The sequence below is a fragment of the Canis lupus genome, chromosome 29 (assembly GCF_003254725.2).
Source record: "Canis lupus dingo isolate Sandy chromosome 29, ASM325472v2, whole genome shotgun sequence".
In the NCBI taxonomy this organism is placed as follows: domain Eukaryota; kingdom Metazoa; phylum Chordata; class Mammalia; order Carnivora; family Canidae; genus Canis; species Canis lupus.
Window position 1 is genome coordinate 35,613,450 of NC_064271.1, and position 6,631 is coordinate 35,620,080.

The following is a 6,631-nucleotide window of genomic DNA, read 5'->3' on the forward strand; positions in this document are numbered from 1 at the left end:
CGTGTATTTTAACTGCTTTCATATTAAAATAGAAAGCAGCAGGGGCGCCTGGGTGGCACAGGTTTCTGCTCAGGTGGTGATCTCAGGGTCATGAGGTCGAGTCCCACATTAGGTTCCACGCTCAGAGCAGACTCTGCTTGAAATTCTCTTGCTCTCTCCCTCTGCCCCCCTGCTCTCTCTCTCTCTCTCTCTCTCTCTCTCTCATAAATATATCTTTAAAAAAATAAAATAGAAAACAACACAAACTTAATGTTGCATTTCAATCTCACCTCTGGTAATAAAATATTACCAACCTCCTTTTGCAGATGATGCAAGCGAGTCTCAGAGAGGTGAAAGGTAATTTGCTTAAAATTATATACCTACTTAACAGACAAGAGGAAAACCCAGGTTTTCCGACTCTCCTCCCTGGTTTCCAGCACGCTTCGCTGGGAGAGACGGAATGTTTGCCTGGGTAGATTTACAACTCCATAAAGACTTTATGTAACAGCGTAACGCTAGCACGTTCCAAACACACATTATCGTTAACGTGGCTAAACACATATCTTTTACAGAGATAATGAGCTAGATGATATTTAAGAGGCCCCTGAAGTTTAGCAAATATTTATTGAGTGTTAACTATGTGTTAGGCACCGTTCCAGACTCTTATGTTTCATTAGTGAACAAAATGGAAAAAAAAAAAAACAACCCTATCTTACTGGTTTGCATTCTAAGGGGAGGGAACAAACATGACACAGTAGATCCATGAAGCCGGCAAATTATAGAATATGTCAGAAGGTAATAAGTGCTTTGGTAAAAAGAGTGCGGTGAGATTGGGAGTACCCACTGGGGGCGAGGAGGGGTGATTACAATTTTAAACAGGGTGATCGGAGTCAGCCTCGTTGAGAGGGTGATTTTTGAGTAAACTGAGGAGGGGAGGGAGAGAGCCATATGGATATGGTGGGAAGAGTGTTCTAGACAAAGGGAACAGCCAACGCAAACTCCTAAGGAGAGATTGCTCTGCTACGTTTGGACAGAACAGCGAGGTGGGGACGGGAGGCTAAGAATAAAAGGTGAGAGGACAACTGTAAACTCGTCTGTGTCTGAGGGGACTTTTGATCAATGAATTCACTATGTTAATGAAATAGAAGCTGCCCACTTTCTATTTACGCTATAACCATGCATTGTAGGGTTGAAGAAGCGAGTGTGGGTCTTTCTCACACTTGCTGCAGTGGGCACAACAGGATGAGAAGTGGTCTGGAGCTCAAATTTGTTTTGTCACTCCCATCAAGTGTCCAAACGTTGCTTGGGACTTGAATGTTACTGATTCGAATCCGGTGCCTGACGTCACTTTGCTTCTCATTTAATCCGCAGTAGGAAGGGGCTATACCGGTGTATCGGTTTTTAAATGCTTTTAGGGGATTTGAATATGCAGCCAGGCTTGAAAGGTGCTGCTCGGCTCTGTGTGAAGAAGGGGGGGCTGCTCCCCCCACTCCTGCTCCCGGGTTGGTCCTTGGGGGGCACACTCATGCCTGCCCCAGCCCATGGCAGCAACTCCAAGGCCACGCGTCACCTCGCAGAGATCCTGGGACCCCTGCCCGCCACCCCCTGGGGGATAAAGGTCGGGGAGGCACTTTGCTCCCTCGCTGCCTCGGCCCCAGGCTCCCCACAAAACCAACAAACAATAATGGGTAGGGGGTCGGATGACTGCAGGGGTTGTGTTCCAACAGGATGACTTTAGGAGCAAGGGCAAGAGAAGGGAGGAACGGCGTGGTTGGCATCGATTGCCTAATAAAGCATTTTAAGAACAAGGCTAATATTTAATTTCAACTTTTGGCCTTGTCATGGTAGAAAATATTCCGTGTCCCCAAATATTCTGTTTCGTTTGTGTACCTGGCACACTGTTGGCAGACGGCAAACGTTCGTCCTATAAACGAATGGGTCAACTCAAGTGGGCTGAACACAAAGCAATGAGCCCCCACCCATCCTTGCCCAATCTGGCTCCCAGTCTTGCTCCCCAGAAGCAAGCATGTTTAGCACAGTGGCACCGGCCTACTTCTAAATAACAGGCTTAGGCCGCTAATTCGGGATGTGTCCGTGTTAGGTCTTGCGCGCTCCCTGCCAACGCAGGCAGGGATGAACCAAACCACCTCAAATCTTCAAAATCTGCCTGAAATGCCTCATAAATTATACCACTTTGTTAGCTTTTCCATTAATTACTTTCGTGATGTTGAATAATAATCTTAAAATCGTACTTCTTGTTTCAGTTACGAGCAGTATGATAAGTTTCAATGACTTCGCCAAGTAAGACTATTGTACCCATGGCTTTCCCTTCATCTCTCTTGCTCTCTTTACATGATCATGATGAACGTTTGAAATGCGTTTTGCAACCCTAGGTAAGAGATTCCTGCCTTGTCTCTAGGCGAAGCGTAAACGTGAAAATTAGTGAGTAGTGCTTATGTCTACGTAACCATGGTCCTCTGCCCACGTGACTTGTCTTCCACGACTATATTGTGCGTTTGTAAACTTTTAGTCCTACGCTCCTACCCCCCGCTTGGCTTCTAATGGCCTTTGTGCTTTCGTCTTGCATTGTCTGCTTTCGTGGCGTCATCAGGATAGGTTCTTCCAACATTTCCAGGACACCTGTCACATCGAAGGCCTCCTTTCTTTCCCCGGGCAGTTCTCCTGCAGCCCTGAGGTCCCTGCCCATTCCGATGGGTGGCTCTTGGGCCCGCTGCCCGGTCATCCTGGGACTTGGCTTCATTGCCTTTCTGAGCTGGTCCTGTGGTCCAGACAGCCAACCTGCTCCAGTTTCTTGGATAATTCCCTTGTTTTGCCAGCCCACATTCTCAGGTAACATCCTAAAGAACAGTATTTGGGAAAGGAAGCTTTCTCAGTTTACATCTTTCTTTTTCATTCTGCAACCTCTCCCCCCCTCCCCTGCCCCACCCCACCAAAATTATTGATAGTTTGGCGTGGTTTGGAATTCCAAGTTCACTTTCCCATGGAAGAGTCAGGCTTCTGGGTCTCCGGAGAGCCAGTCCTGCGGCTGGGAAGCTAGCCGACTGCTAGCCTGCTTCTCTTCCCTTCGTGGAGGACCTGTGCTTGCTCCCGGGAAGCTTTTACAATCGTTTTACTCTCATTAGCCTTACGTTGTAAGATCTGCTCCATGCAGACTTTTTCTTTTTTCCTTCTCAGGATTCAGTAGATCTTCTACGTTTGCAGACTTATGTCTCCTTTTTGTTCTGAATATATATATTTTTTTCATTGCAAATTTCATCCAACCATCTGCTCTGCTCTTTCTGGACCTTCTATTCTGGACCAACATCTTCGATGTTGAAACCTTGATTAATTCTGTATGACTCTATCTTTTCGGTCACAGTTTCTGACTACTCTTCATTCTCTACGTTTCCCCTTTTCTCTAGTCTTGTCGTTGTGCAAATAGAATCTAGAAGCTGCCCTTACAGGGAATGAAACAGACAAATGAGTTGTGACACATGTTTCCTCCTTCCCTTGAACGAAAGGCTTAGCCAGCATCAGCCCTGGGGTTTACTGGATGAGCCTTACCTATGATGCTATGTGCTTATCCTACTACAGGCCGAGATCTGTCCTCCGCGCTGTGGTGGATCACGGTGAACAGAAAACCGAAGTTTCTCTGTAGTAGAGGGAGACAGACAAGAAATAGTGTTGCAACGCCAGGTACAGTTCTGGAATCAGCAGCTGTAGCCAAAGTAGCCGATTTGGCAGGCGGCATCTTGGCCATAGACAGGCAGCAGCTCCCTTGGTGGCTTGCCCTTTCACTGTGACTTGGAGTATTCTTTCTCAGCTTCTAACAGTTTCTTCAGTCTACCTAGGATTCTGCAACATGTTTATACCCTGTAAGAAATTCCTTTTTCTTCCTTAATGCTGCTAGCGTGAATTCAGGATTTCTGTTCTCTGCAACAGAACCTGCTACAAAAATTCACAGAAATTGTATTTTCAGCAAGCAGCCTCTTTGGTATTTTTCTCTCTGTCCTAAGTTCAAACTGCAGGAACCAACTTTAAGTCACCAGCCCCAGCTTCTGCCCCCAGTTTCCTGTGTAGTCAAGAAAGCACTCGTACCATTTGCCATCAAAATGTAGAATTGAATGGATAAGACTGCCAAACTGACAGCTCAACAGAGGTATTCCCTGTACCCAAAAGCACTGATAGGCTTGAGGATAAGAAATCTGAGAGGTATCTGAGCTGCCGAGGGCTTCAATAAAGGAGGAACTGTTTTTCTAGAATGTTTTCTCGAACACTCTGAAACTGAATATTACACCAGCAAACTACCTCACGAGATGATACATTGATAGATTACAGTTTATGAAATGCAACGATTTATTTTGAATAGTTTCCATTAACATTTTTTTGTTTGCTTCTAGAAGATGCAAAAACATACTGTGTTAGTGAGTTGGGGCTAACATAAGATGCCACAGACTGAGTGGCTTCAACAACAGACATTTTCTCACAATTCTGGAGGCTGGGAAGTCTGAAATCAAGGTGCCTGCCAATGTGGTTCCTGATGAGAGCTCTTCCCAGCTTACCACCCTCTCCTGGCAGAAGAAGAAAGCTCCTCTTCTTATAAGGTACCAGCTCTTCTGGATTAGAGTCCCACACTTACGACCTCATATAACCGCAATTACCTCTCCACAGGCCCTATCTGCACGCATAGTCACATGGGGAAGAGGGTTAGGGCTTCAACATAGGAGTCTGGCAAGGGGCACAATTCAATCCAAGCTTTCTGGATTTCTGCTTTAGAAAATGTAAAAATAGGGCAGCCCGGGTGGCTCAGCGGTTTAGCACCGCCTTCAGCCCAGGGCCTGGTCCTGGAGTCCCAGGATCCAGTCCCCCGTCGGGCTCCCTGAATGGAGCCTACTTCTCCCTCTGCCTCTCTCTCTCTCTCTCTCCCTCATGAGTAAATAAAATCTTTAAAAAAAGAAAATGTAAAAATATCTTACAATATTATTATTGGTAATAATTAAAACACTTATTCAGTGATTAACATAAGCCAGACGCTGTGTTAAGTGCTTTTTTAAGTGTTTTCTTATTTAATCCTTACAACCAATGAAATTAAGTTCATAATAGATGAGAATCAAAGCCCAGAGATGCTCAGTCGCTTGTCCAAGATCAACCTAGCTGGCACAGTGAAGAGTCCAACAGACAGTCCCTGGAGCCACTGCGTTCAAATGAAACGTATGACATACAGGCACGTTACATACCAGTAAGAAGAGCTGTGCAGGAGGGAGCCTACAACCGGGTAATGCTGGGAGCCCACGAGGTGCTGTGGGGTGGCCAGGCGATTGGTGTGAGATAAGCTGCACCCTCAACACGCTAGTGCGAGGACTGACAGGTCAACTGAGGTTCTACCGGGCAGGCGAGGGAGTCTTGGATTACACACTAATCTACATTCTCACCAGTTATAGCTGAATCTGTTGCCCCACAACCTCACCTACCATTCATATTTTTTAATGATAAAACCTGGATTTTCTATGGAAATAAGACCTCACCTACAATTCAAAATAAAAACGCAAACACTCTTGACATGTCCCCTTAGCTGTAAGAAGAATCCTCTACGTAGTCATCGTGGCCTGATTCAATCCTAAACCTTTATAAAGTGTAAACCCTTGATAGCAAGTTCACAAGCTTTCAATACAAACCGGATTGAACCTAAAATTTGATAACGCCCGCTCTGCTATCTGATCTGAAATACTGCAAGAGAACTCCAAGGGAAAAACAAAGTGCGTAAAGGAAAAATCACACAAAGCACTTACAAACATTCTCACGGTGTTAGATATCCCAATTCTCCGGATTGGCACACATTTTAGGAAGTCAGGTCCTTTAAAAGGAAAACGTTATGACTATTAACAGAAAAGCAACTTCATCCTTCCCTTTTCGAAACACCATTAAAGTGAAATGAACGTGTCAAAGTGTTAAGTCCAAGAAGAGAAAAAAAAATTTTTTTTGTTAAAACAAAAAAAATGTGTTATCATCCTGGAGGCAGGTTGAGTCCTAACGGTTTTTTCCTTTCAGCTCCACGGAATCCCAAACACCTGCTATGTGCAAGCTCGTTCGGTAACGACATTCAGCAAAAACCGAGAACTTGGAAAGAAAACTAAAGACAGAAACTGTGCATCTTACAAGTCGATCTCAAAGAGGACTGGGCTTTTTTGGCAGTGGGGACAGCGAGACACCTGTGCCTCAGCGCCTTCGAGCAATCACTTCTAGGAGCTTTCCGCCGCCTTTATTTTATTATATTATATTTTATTTTTTTTTTATTCCTGGGCGCTCTCTAACTTGTAGGACTCGCATCCCCGACGGACACTCGCGTCCCGCCCTCTGCCGCCGGGGACCAGGCTCGCCGAGCCGCGGGCGGGCCGAGCCCCGTGCTTCCGGCGGCAGCACAGGTGACCCGTTTGCGAGCCCTTCCTAGGGGCGGGGGGCGCCCCCGTTCGCAGGCGGGGCTTGCACGATCGGAACGGTCGGGGTGCAGGCCGGGCCCCGAGGTCTGGGGTGTCCCCCCGGGCGCCGCCAGGTCGGGAGCCCCAAGCGTGCAGAAGCTCCCAGCGCCCGCGCCCAGGCCCCCCCCGGAGGAAAGGCGCCAAGGTGGGTGTCCCGGCGGGGGCTCTCCCTTGGT

The 6,631-nt window shown here is 46.7% G+C and overlaps 1 long non-coding RNA gene across 1 annotated transcript; it reads right to left on the minus strand.

The window, feature by feature from the left end:
* Nucleotides 1-571: 571 nt before the first annotated feature.
* Nucleotides 572-6,227, minus strand: LOC112650843 (uncharacterized). The gene is made up of 3 exons (XR_003130497.3): nt 5,769-6,227; nt 3,544-3,631; nt 572-2,837 (listed from the first exon to the last, which is right to left on the minus strand). It is a non-coding gene; the product is annotated as an uncharacterized LOC112650843 (long non-coding RNA).
* Between the last annotated feature and the right edge of the window lie 404 nt (nt 6,228-6,631).